The sequence below is a fragment of the Neodiprion virginianus genome, chromosome 1 (assembly GCF_021901495.1).
Source record: "Neodiprion virginianus isolate iyNeoVirg1 chromosome 1, iyNeoVirg1.1, whole genome shotgun sequence".
NCBI classification, from domain to species: Eukaryota; Metazoa; Arthropoda; class Insecta; order Hymenoptera; family Diprionidae; genus Neodiprion; species Neodiprion virginianus.
In genome coordinates this window covers 15,770,850-15,782,880 of record NC_060877.1, presented here as the reverse complement: position 1 = coordinate 15,782,880, position 12,031 = coordinate 15,770,850, and the positions used below count along the sequence as shown (strand labels likewise).

The 12,031-nt window shown below is 43.8% G+C and overlaps 1 protein-coding gene and 1 long non-coding RNA gene across 3 annotated transcripts in view; one reads left to right on the top strand and one right to left on the bottom strand.

Annotated features, from left to right (window-relative positions):
* Positions 1-3,289, top strand: part of LOC124310547 (uncharacterized) — a 29,954-nt gene extending 26,665 nt beyond the window's left edge. Inside the window, exons 3-4 of the long non-coding RNA XR_006909694.1 lie at positions 3,000-3,004; positions 3,278-3,289. This is a non-coding gene — a long non-coding RNA (uncharacterized LOC124310547). The remainder of the gene's footprint in view (positions 1-2,999; positions 3,005-3,277) is intronic.
* The window catches only part of LOC124310541 (arylsulfatase J), an 876,378-nt gene that overhangs the window by 251,583 nt on the left and 612,764 nt on the right, over positions 1-12,031 (bottom strand). The window lies entirely within an intron of this gene.

Here is a 12,031-nt window from a genome sequence, read left to right as displayed (position 1 = left end):
CCGAGCCCGGCGAGAGGCTGTGTGAGCAGTCTCAATACTGCTTCCAGGCGTAACGCACGTCTAATTTGATATAATATAACGTTAACGCTTCCTTTTATCATTTGTTGTTATCAATTACCATTCAATTTCTCTGTTTCAATAAACATATAAATACATATATAATCGTTGCGCAATATTTGTATGACAAATTTGGCGATCCTGCCAGGATCCGGTTTAAACTAACGAACGCGGCGCGCGTATCAAACGGCCGGATCATAGTGACGAACTTTGGAAGTGAGTGCATAAGCCCAATAAATTCACGCGCGAACCTTCGGCTACGCGTTTATAAGTAATTATTACGAATTGTACCTAGCAAGGGATAGAGTGAAAGGCCGCCTTGCGTAGACAATCAAGGACTGCGTGTAGACCGCTTGATAACCAGGGACTGAGTGTAGACCGCCTGATTCTACACTGGACAATTCCCATAGTAAACTTGTGTATTTATTGGAAAGGAAGCAAGTATGAAATCCTGCACTCCTTAGATACAATAAACTTCGCGTTTGAACCGTCTAAGTGAAGTGAAGTGAGAATAAGGACACTCAGACTCGAACCGCTCTTATATTCTTGCCCCCGGTGCCTGTCAGAGACTCCAGGACATCGAAACCTCGTACCGACGGCTACCACGATCTTCGAGTGTGATGCTTCACACCTCAATTTGGCTACTCCTAGCGTAAGTACAAGCATTTTGTTACTTACTCGAGTCACCATAAACTTATCGAAGGACAAATCGTGATCGAAACTAAGAATTTGATGGTCAAACTTGAATCATTCAAATAAATAAAGTCAAAGCTTGACTCAAGGTAAATTTAAAAATAAATTCACAATGGACGTGAACGAAAACAATGACCGGAGATCGGCAGTACCTCCCACTATTGTTGAGACTGTAGAAGATGGACAATCCGTCACTTCTGAATCCCGGTTTGAGGAGAGATTTTGGGATTTGACGAACCAAATGACTCAGCTTGTGAATAGGCTACGAGAAGCCACCGAACGTAATGATTTAACGGCAATGGGCAGATACCGTCTTGGTCTAGAGCAATTAAACGGAGAGAGGTTAACTGCGCGTCAACTTGCTCGCCGCGAAGATTTGCCTATAGAAGAGGTTACCCGTTTTATTCAATTGAGAAATCAAGAACGCCGTGAACTCGACTTCATTCGTCGCATTAATGTAGAAATAAATCGAAACTCTGAAACAGTTCCGCGTCCCGAAGACACGGTTGAAAGCGTCACCAACCAAATGTTTCAGGAAATGCAACAACCGAATAACCAATTAACCGAAGAAAACCGTCAAGAGGAAGCTCTTGCAAATAGTAATACCAATCGAGAAGCAATCAATAACTATTATCGCTTAACAACTAGCGATGATCCGAATGTTTCTAATATTTTGAGACCGCCCGGAAACCATACCGGAGCGATACCGCGAATTCAACTAGATACCGCGCGTCTCGTTGAATCAGAGGTGGAAGGTCCTACTCAGATAGCTCCCTCAACCGTAACAAACCCACCACGTCACTCGGCATTATACGGGCTCTCTCAAAACCGATTGCTGCCACCGACACCGCGCATCAAAGAGGTGGGCTCCCTAGCCAATTCAGACTCGGACCATCAAGGTATAAATGCGATGCCAATACCGATCCTTCACCAAAATCGCTTATTAGAAAACGACCGATTCTCCACCGCGCGAGCCAATGTGAACCATGGTATCTTGTCGGATACGGATTCGACACTGCAACGCGTTTTCGAGGGAGGCCGACGTTTATCACGGATGCCGAACGCACGCCTTACACCAAGGCCTAGTCCACAGTGGCCTAATAGTCCGACGGATTACTGAATCCCACGAGGTACTGGTAGCAATACCCGTAACAACGTCCCGCGTCGTCGTCCAGAACAGCAAGAAGAGGATGAACTTCGAAGAGCCTTGGAAATGTCTGCTACTTTACCACATCGTCGTCCGGACACTGTGACGTTCAGTATGTCCCAGTTGCTGAGTGATCCCGAAGCTTTACGCCAACAGCAAGAGATGATGAGGAACATTGAGGAACTCGCGCGAAGAAACCAAACAAGAATTCAACTACCGGCAACTGCACCACCCCGAGACGTGCTCCCCCCTCGGAATCCAAGAGACCCAGGCCCGTATGCACGAACGGAAGCTCACTTGAATGATGTCAGCCTACGCCCCGATGCTGCCGGAAGATACCCCGGAGAACCAAATCGCCCAGCGGACGAGCCCTATGCGATCCAAGATTTCCTACCCGCGTTTCAAGCCATCAAGATGATTGATTGCAGACTGGAAGGAAAAGCAGGCGAAGACGTACACGCTTGGATCATGCAAGTAAAAGCCGCCGATACGGTAGTTATGCCAACCCAACGTTTCCCGTTTTTGAGCATGGTAATCAGCTTGAAGACAGGAGGAGCTCTTCAGAAGACCATCAACCAGAGGAGACCTCGTACAATCCCAACTTTACTCGAAGTCATAAGATCAGCCGTTATTGTCGAGAAAAGTGCCACCTCATTGGAAATGGAGCTTGGCAGAACAGGCCAAAAGGGCGACACTGTGGATGCCTACAATCTCAAATTCAATCAGATCTACCAAGACCTCGTAGCTGCCTTCTCGAATCAACAACTACAAGCAAACATCGATCCTAATCTTCAAGACCTCGAAAATAGAGTGTGCCAATACTATCTGTACGGACTTGATCCGAGGATATACCATCAAGTCAAAAACCGTCAGTACTTCAAGTTACTAGGAGCCCAGAAGGCCGCGAAAGTAGCCGAAGGCGAGGAATTGAATTTCCGAATGCATCAACAACAGCTGATGAACAGTAACGACACAGCCTCGAAACCCACGTTTTGGAACAAGTCCCAAATTTACGGGCCAGGCAGCGCATCAGATACGCGAAGATTCCAGGTACAACAAAGAACCTCGACGAACTCGCCAAGGTCAACTCCTAGACCACCAGCGTCTGTCCACCACCACGATGAAGCGGAACAAGATGAAGATGAAGAACTACAGAGATGTGAATGCCACTCCTGTAACACACATTGGACCGCCCATGAACAACAAGCAGTATGTCGTAATTGCGGAACCAGAGGACACTACAGCCGGAACTGCTACGCTCCGCGCCGACCACAGAACGACCAACGCCGTAATACTAACGGCAATAAGCGAGACGCAAATTTTCAAAACGCCCGCCTCAAAGACAAACCGCCCAACGACCAAGTCAATTGCACGTCAGAGGAACTTCAGTCAGAGGAAGAGGAAATAGAGGACAGGAGGACGAACTAGAGGACGAGTGCCAACAGGAGCCCGTGTATGTTCAGTTTCACAGGGGTTACTACAGTGTGCTGTAATAAAATTTGGAGAAACAAAGCAAGGAGTAGCCCTTATGGTCGATACAGGTGCATCAATAATCCTCATAAAACGGAAGGTTATTTATCCATCGAATAAACAAATTTGTCCAATTATCAAACGCAAAATTTCCTTTAAGACTGGCAAAGCGCTGAATTCCGCGAATGAAATTGCTGTACTTACTCATATGGGGCTAAAGGACGAATTCGTCATTATACCAGACGATTATCTGCCTGACGAAGAAGATGGAATCATGGGAAACCCGTTTATGAGGAGGCGAGATTTCCAGTTGAATGCCTCGACGCTCACCCTGAAGAATAAGATACACCACCTGGGTAGCGACCAAAAAATTCGATTTAAACCAAATTCGGTGAACAAAATTGCCATCGATACCGACGAAAAGAATCTCGATCTCATGTTACGCATGGTCTATAAAGACGGAATGCCTATGGAAAATATGCCGGTGCAGATTGTACACACGAACAATCATGGTACGGCTTATGGAATCATCACCACCGCTGAAGACGAAGATATCGAGCTTGGACTGGAGAACGTACAATTTTACCGATTAAAGAGTATGTCAAGCCCGGGTGTATGGCAACAACCACGTGATGAAAGAGAGCAGGCGCTCCAACATACTATCGACTTGAACACCTACCGTAGGAGTACCAGAAAGAAATTTGGGGTATTCTTCAGGATTTCAGCGATATCTTTGCCTTACAGGAGGAAGACATGGTCAATGGAACTTCAATGACTAAACATCGCATCGAGTTGTCAGATCCTCAACGCATTGTAAATATGAAAAGTTTCCGTGCTCCACAGCTGCACCAGCAGGTTGTAAAAGAGGGAGTAGAGAAAATGTTGAAACAAGGAATAATAACGAAATCCGAGTCGCCATACCACTCGCCAGTTTGGGTTGTACCCAAAAAACCGGGCCCTGACGGAAAGCCCAAGTATAGAATTGTGATCGATTCCAGGAAGATTAATGAACTTACCGTTCAGGATTCTTATCCGATACCAATAATCGAGGATATACTCGATCACATGGGAAGGGCCAAGTTCTCTACTACTGTCGACATGGCCGCATGTTTCGACCAGATCAACATGGCTGCTGACTCCAAGAAATATACTGCCTTCTCAACCCCCGACGGGCATTTCGAATACCAATGAATGACTTACGGATTACAGAACGCTCCTGCAACCTTCCAACGCATGATGAACGATGCGCTGAGTGGATTGAATCAGAAGATCTGTTGCGTCTACATTGATGACGTAATAATTTTTGGTGAAACGGAGGAAGAACACCATCGAAATGTAAGAACCGTATTTCAGCGTTTGAGACAATGTAACCTGAAACTCTAGCCAGAGAAGTGTGCCTTCATGAAAACTGAAGTGAGATACCTCGGATATGTCATCACTGACGGAGGGAGCAAACCAGATCCGGAAAAGACCAGAGCGATACAACAATGACCCGCTCCAGTCAACGTTAAGACGATTCGATCCTTCCTTGGTTTGACGGGGTATTACCGGAAGTTCATACAAAACTATTCAATGTTAGCGAAACCATTAACAAGGTTAACAAGAAAGGACACCCCATGGGATTGGTCAGCAGCCTGCCAAGAAGCCTTCGAAACCCTGAAAGAAAAGTTGGTCACACCACCAATACTTGTGAGATCAGACGCAGCTAAACAATACGTCGTAACCACCGACGCGTCAAACGATGGAATTGGAGCGGTACTATCTCAAGACGGCCACCCCATATATTTCTTATCTCGAACCCTGAATGATGCGTAAAGGAATTACAGCACGACAGAGAAGGAGATGCTAGATGTTGTATGGGCCGTCAAGAGACTAAGAGTATATTTGCTCAATACACCAGATAAACCCTTCATCATCCGCACCGATCATCGTGCACTCGTATAACTGAAAAATTGCGTAGACCCTAGTCAACGCCTGCTGCGTTGGAGACTAAGATTGGAGGAATACTTATTCCTGATAGAACATGTTTCGGGAAAAAGTGACATAGTAGCGGATGAGTTAACTAGAGTCTTTCGCACAAAGGAAGAGATCTTCGGAAAACTCACCGAATTGGAAAAGGGACTATACGAAATCACACCCATTGATAGGAATCCCAAGTGGGTCCATCATATTGCCGCACGCCACATTGACATCGAGAGATTGTCACTCACAACAGGCAGGACAAAATCTCACATCAAACTCGTTCCCAACCGAAATCGAAAAGGGGAGGACGGCAAATGGGTGAAGGTCACCCTAGAAGAAAAGGATGCCTCTGAAAACACCCTGATTATACCAAAGAATCAGACTGATAGACGTGAGAAACTCAGAAACTACATTCATCCGAAAAGGTACGAAAAGATATACTCCCGGATTGACCCTAAGAAAACCACCAAAGAAGAAACCAATTCGATCATCGAAGGTCTCAAGAGGATACGTCAGGACTCAGGTGCAGACACATCATTCTGCTTGACAGGAAAGGATGTGCCTAACAAACAGCAACAGAAAGAAATCATGGCCAGCGCTCACAACGACATCAATGGACACTTCGGCCTAGCAGAAACGATTGACCGAGTGAAAGGAACGGCCGTATGGTCACGTCTGGAGAATGATATCAATTCCTTTATCCAGGCATGCCCCACGTGTCAGATGTATAAAAAGGAAAGGATACAAATGAAATCACCCGCTATTCTTTTCGAAACCTTTGCTGAAAAACCTAACGATCAAATTTCAATAGATATCGTCGGACCTCTGGTCGAATCTTGGAACAAACACCGACATATTCTCACGATGCAGGATTTAATAACTAAATTCATTAAATGTGCCCCACTTACGAACAAAACCGCGACAGAAGTTATCAAGGCTCTATCAGAGTACTGGATAGGTAACTTCGGGTGCCCCAAAGTAATCCTGACGGACACGGGAAAGGAGTTTTGTAACGAGCTGACCGAATCCTTTCTCGAACACTATGATATCAAACATATCACCACAACTGCATATCACGCGCAGTCGAACGGCTCTATAGAACAAATGCATAGTGTCTTGAAAGACTATATTCGAACTGCCTGCAAAGAGAGAATACACACTTGGGACAAGGTTTTAATAGAAATGGCACGTGCCTATAACACTTCCGTTCATCAATCAACAGATGAAACGCCTCACAACCTCATGTTTTGTCACGAAGCCAACAATCCTGACGGTTTCCGCGAAAACCGATTGGTAACCGTGATTAGTAAGAAAATGTTGTGGATACGAAAATGGGAGAAACGGTTCGAGAAAGCTCCGGTCTAGCTTACCAAATCCAGAGAGAAAAACCAAAAACAAGTGGACCAAGGAACACGACGACAAACTCCTTTATATCAAGTGGGAGATAAAGTAATGAACAAGAACCATACGCGACAGAACGCCTTGAAAAGGATTTGGAATGGACCATTCGTCGTCATCGAGATCAACGAATAAAAAGAAAATATCACTTACAAGAAAACCGCGGATGTTTACACAGCGTCTTATTGGAAGACCCATCTGAATAATACCAAACCGTACTACGAATACGACACCAGACCAAGGGTAAACGATCCAATCCCTAGAATTAAACTGAAACGGGTTCAGGGTAACGATTGGGTCTCCACGGAATCGACTCTTAGTTTCTTTTGTTATAGGTGTAGCAGTCTGTCCCTAGCCTACTTTGATGTCTCAGTTATCAATGGGACTTTACTCCAGGAGGAAGTGGGCAAAGTATACATGTACCAGGAAAGATGGAAGATATTCCAATCCATTGACGCAAGTGGGTTCACCAAACCATTACTCGACGTTCACGAGAAACTCGGAGGCCTCCAGACGATACGGGATACCTATCTGGACCATTAGAACCCTAGTCAGCGATCCCTCGCCCAGTCCGCCCTGGACGCTTTAAATTTAGAATTTGCCCGTGCCTCGTCACACAAGAATGGTTTGAAAGTCATTTTAGACTTGGGTGCGCATATTCTTCAAATAACGCGCCGCCCCTCTAAATTAAGGGAATCTCAATCCCACGGAACCAAAACAAGTACTCCGAAAGCGCTCGCGTCGAGCGACGTTACTTACGCAGCCTCGCGCGAAGCTGAGGCGGTATTTGGAAAACATGTCCTTCTGACGGGCCTGTCAAATGAAATGTATCCCCTAAGGAAATCTTATCTCACGCCAAACATCAGACCGAAAAGAGGAATGTTTAACTTTTTAGGAACAATCCAAAAATCAATCTACGGAATTGCTGACGCGGATGATTTGGAAATAATTAATGGGAATCTAGCCTCACTAAAAAATGTAACGGACACTCTAAATCTTGTTGTAACCAAGTCCTTGCACATAAATCAAGTCCAAATTAATATCTTGAATACAAATCAGCTCAAACTTAAACACTCTTTGGAAACTGTATGGGGACAATTAGAATCATTAAAAATAAAAGGTAACGAAACGCTTGCTTATCAGGAATACATGGAAGCTATAACTCTAAGTTTATTTGAAATTAAGGAACTGCAACGACTAATCGACCTGGTAATGACTGCCGTGCAATTAGGAAGGCATGGTATCATCGATAACACCCTTTTTACTCCAAAGGAGCTTATGACAGCTCTTCAAGCTTTCGACACCAATAACAAAAAGACACTAATACCTATTAAGGAGGAAAATTACGAGAAGTTTATTAAAATAAGTGATTTAACTATAACCACACATAAAGGCAAACTTATCTATATACGCACAGTGCCTTACTCAGAAAAGGAACCTTGGGTAATAATTCAGAATACCCCGGTACCCGTAAGAATAAATCACACTTATGTAACGCTTAACCCAACATATGCTTTGAAATTAGTACGTGAGAATTTTATAAGAGAAGTCACGTTTTCTCAACTGAAACAGATAACCGATTATTTCATTGGTGATTACCGCGATGTGGGACATCGCAACGATACTATTGAACTTTGTGAGAAAATAACTGATCCCATACCACGAGGATGCACTCTGAGTCGTTTTCTCGTCACAGATATTGCTTACATAGGAACGCAGGGATCGCAAATAATCTTACCTTCGAAGCCAATTGAGGTAACCATAACATGCGCTTCAATGCAGACTTTTATTATTCAAATCACCAAGCCATCCCTGATAACCACGAATCAGAGCTGCGAACTCCAAACTTTGAAAACGCGAGTCAAATTAATCGTAGAACATATGACTTCTCAATTAACAGAAATACATGCGGATACCATTTCCCCGCTAAACAAATTTGTAACAGGCCGGGAAATTGTATTGCATCACGTGATTAACTTGGATACCCTCAAGGATCAAGGACAAGCCATTTTAGACCTTGAGAGTGTCCTCGCGAATAACGAAGCGACCCTTCGGGTAAATAATACATGGGCTAACTTCAAAGGTATAGGGATCCCATCAATAGCTGCCGTTTCTGGAACGATATCCGTCTTGTCTATTCTACTCTTGCTGTGGAAATTTAATATACCCACCTATATTTCGGCGTTCGCCGGATATTGTTGCCAAAGGAATCCCGCTGCTTGGAAGTAGTAGAACGAAGGAAATTAAAACGCAGGATTGAGACACAAGCTAAACGTAACGAAAGAATCCTACGAGAAATCAGAAGCCGCAGAGACGCGCCTTTGTCTTCGTCGGGGGATGTGATGGAGCTGGAACATTTCTAATGAAATGTAACAGTTTATATCCTCTCGTAGGAACATGCCGGGGATCATTTAGATGAGTGCAAAATTTATCATGCAGCGTGGCCCGCCTTATGCGCTTGGCTTTTTTATCGGCAGCAGTGCTCAAATTACGCGATTATGCACTTCATATGCACTGTCGCCGAGCCCGGCGAGAGGCTGTGTGAGCAGTCTCAATACTGCTTCCAGGCGTAACGCACGTCTAATTTAATATAATATAACGTTAACGCTTCCTTTTACCATTTGTTGTTATCAATTACCATTCAATTTCTCTGTTTGAATAAACATATAAATACATATATAATCGTTGCGCAATATTTGTATGACAGTGTCGAGACTTGTCCGATGGAAAAATTGTAGTGGGGGTGGGTGGTATATAAAGCGTACGTCTATTGTGATCGTCACTCTGTTCCCATCGTTTTCTCATAGTGAACTGTTCTCGCTCGTGAAATAACCTCGAAACGCGATGGATCTAGCAAAAGTTAATCACGTCAGCCGCCTGGAGAATCTGCCAACCAAGAAGATGTCGGAACTCGAAATTGGGGGAGTGTATGACGTCATCGGGTTACGACTGGTCAAAACAAAATTCGGGGTACGTGTTCTGACGACAATCGATGGAGAATACAACGTCTTCTTACCACCGAGAATCGCAAGAGTTCTACGAGAAGATTTCAGTCAGCTGACTGAAATGTGTAGCATGGCCGGCGAAAATCGTCTGCAAATGAAATACCTTGGTGAAGAATTCAACAAGTTCCAATTTTCATGCAGTTATGCGCCTTAAATGAACTGTGCGATCCCCTTCTACTTCCACAAAATTCATCCACGAAGGGGTAAAAGCGGGTATGCTGGAGATGGAATAGTCAGTCTTCCACATACAATCCGTCAGTATATAATCGAGCGCAACATTCCCACTCCTCAACATGGCGATGATCCTAGACGTGCAATGTTTTATCGGTCATAACATGAAGTTTGTACCCAAGGAATTCGCAGTCGTGAATGTAAACGGGTCGGGTCTGGATTACATCATTTTCAAGCCGCCCTATGATTTGGCAAGCCTACCACTTGAATGTAGAGCTACCAATGTATGGTTGACGCACAATCACCACGGAATATCATGGAATGCAGGCAACAAATCTCACGAGGATGTGACGAAGATTGTGAGAAAAATGGATGAAAATGCGTGTTACGTATACGTCAAAGGGGCGGAGAAGAAAGCATGGCTGACGAAGATCGTCGATGGTACAACGAGGGTTATTAATATGGAAGATTTGCATATCATACCCCCTGAAATAGAAAAATTGAGGTATATGGAAGCGGCATCGTGGCACGACGCGAACCATGGATACTCTCCAGCGAATAACCTCCAGCAAGCAGCAGCGCCAGGCTCAGTTTGATATGTTGACAACTCTGAATACATCCCGGCATACAACTGCGCCTTCGAAAATGTGCAGCGACTGAGGAATTGGTAATCGAAGGAGTGTACCAGCTCCCTCGAGAAATCCTTCCGTCTGTACAAAGAATTGGACGGTTTAAGGGGAATGATGTGCGAGGATATAGCTTTTTTACCAAAAGAATTCATCTGCACGTTCGCATCAAACTCCATCAATGTTGCGTGGGATAAACTACCAGAGAATATGAAAATGGACTACGTCATCGCAAGGTTCCGCAGATGTAGCATACATTACTCACCAGGACCCGATGGCGATATCGTGAATGGGCCGAATCCTCTAATTAAAGACTGTTTAGCTTGCAATCGCGTGTATAGATAATATGGACAATATTTACCAAAATAACAATAGAATTTATTACGATATATACAATTATATTCGCGTTTATATGTAAAATATTCGATAGAATTAATCTCAATTATATCATAGCTTATACATAGAATTAAAAAAATTTACTATTCGATGAAATTATAATCTAGAAATAGGATACATTACAAATATATATCTTTATAACTTTTACCCATTCTCGTCATACAAAATGTAAATGTTATGAATTTTTACTTGTGAAAAATATATAATCAATAATTGTGAATTTAGCGTGGTTTATTCCTCAAAATAATCCATAAAATCATTATCGTTATCCTGTTCGCTAACATTATCACCGTCATCATCATCGCTATTTTCGACATCTATAATTATTACGATAGTTTCATTTGCCCATTTTTCTACAATTATTTGCATACATATATCACCGTAATTTATATAATATTAGCTGTTTGGTCTCACTCGAGCAGCTCGCGCGCCCTCAACGAGATCCCGAAGCTCCTCTAACGAGAACTCGCGTGTTGCTTCGGAAAAGCCTATAATTATCTTTTCCTCAGCCTCCTCATCCTCGCCCCAATCAACGCTCGACCACTCGTCGTCATCATCACTCGAATGAGATGACATTTTTTTCTTTCCAAAATGGATTCGCGATGAAAAATCTGTAAAAAGAGCAAGCCGAAATAGAAAAGTTGATGCTGCTGCACTCATCATTTATATGCATGATAAATCTCCAATTCAAAAAAGTTTCCACCTATTCAAAATGAGTGATACGGAGAAGGTGTGGAAGATACTAGAATTTTATTTTAATATAGTGCTACTCACCAATCCTCGTCCGAATAATAACCATCATCGTCAGCTCTATCTATGTCTCCCAAGATTTCACGGATTTCATCAATCTGTTCCAGAAGTAAACCGAACTCAATGCGTGCGTCATTACCATCACCGCCATTCCAAACACCCTCTGCCTCCGCTTCCCTCTCCTCCTCCGCCTCCTCCTCCTCCTCCTCCTCCTCCTCATCCTCCACATCACTCGATGATGATAATTCGAGACGATGCTTGCGAGCCAAATTATGTTCAAACTCGCGATGATCATCACCAACACTACCGTCAATACATCGCTCGGGGTCGATAATTAGCGTATCAGCATCACTATC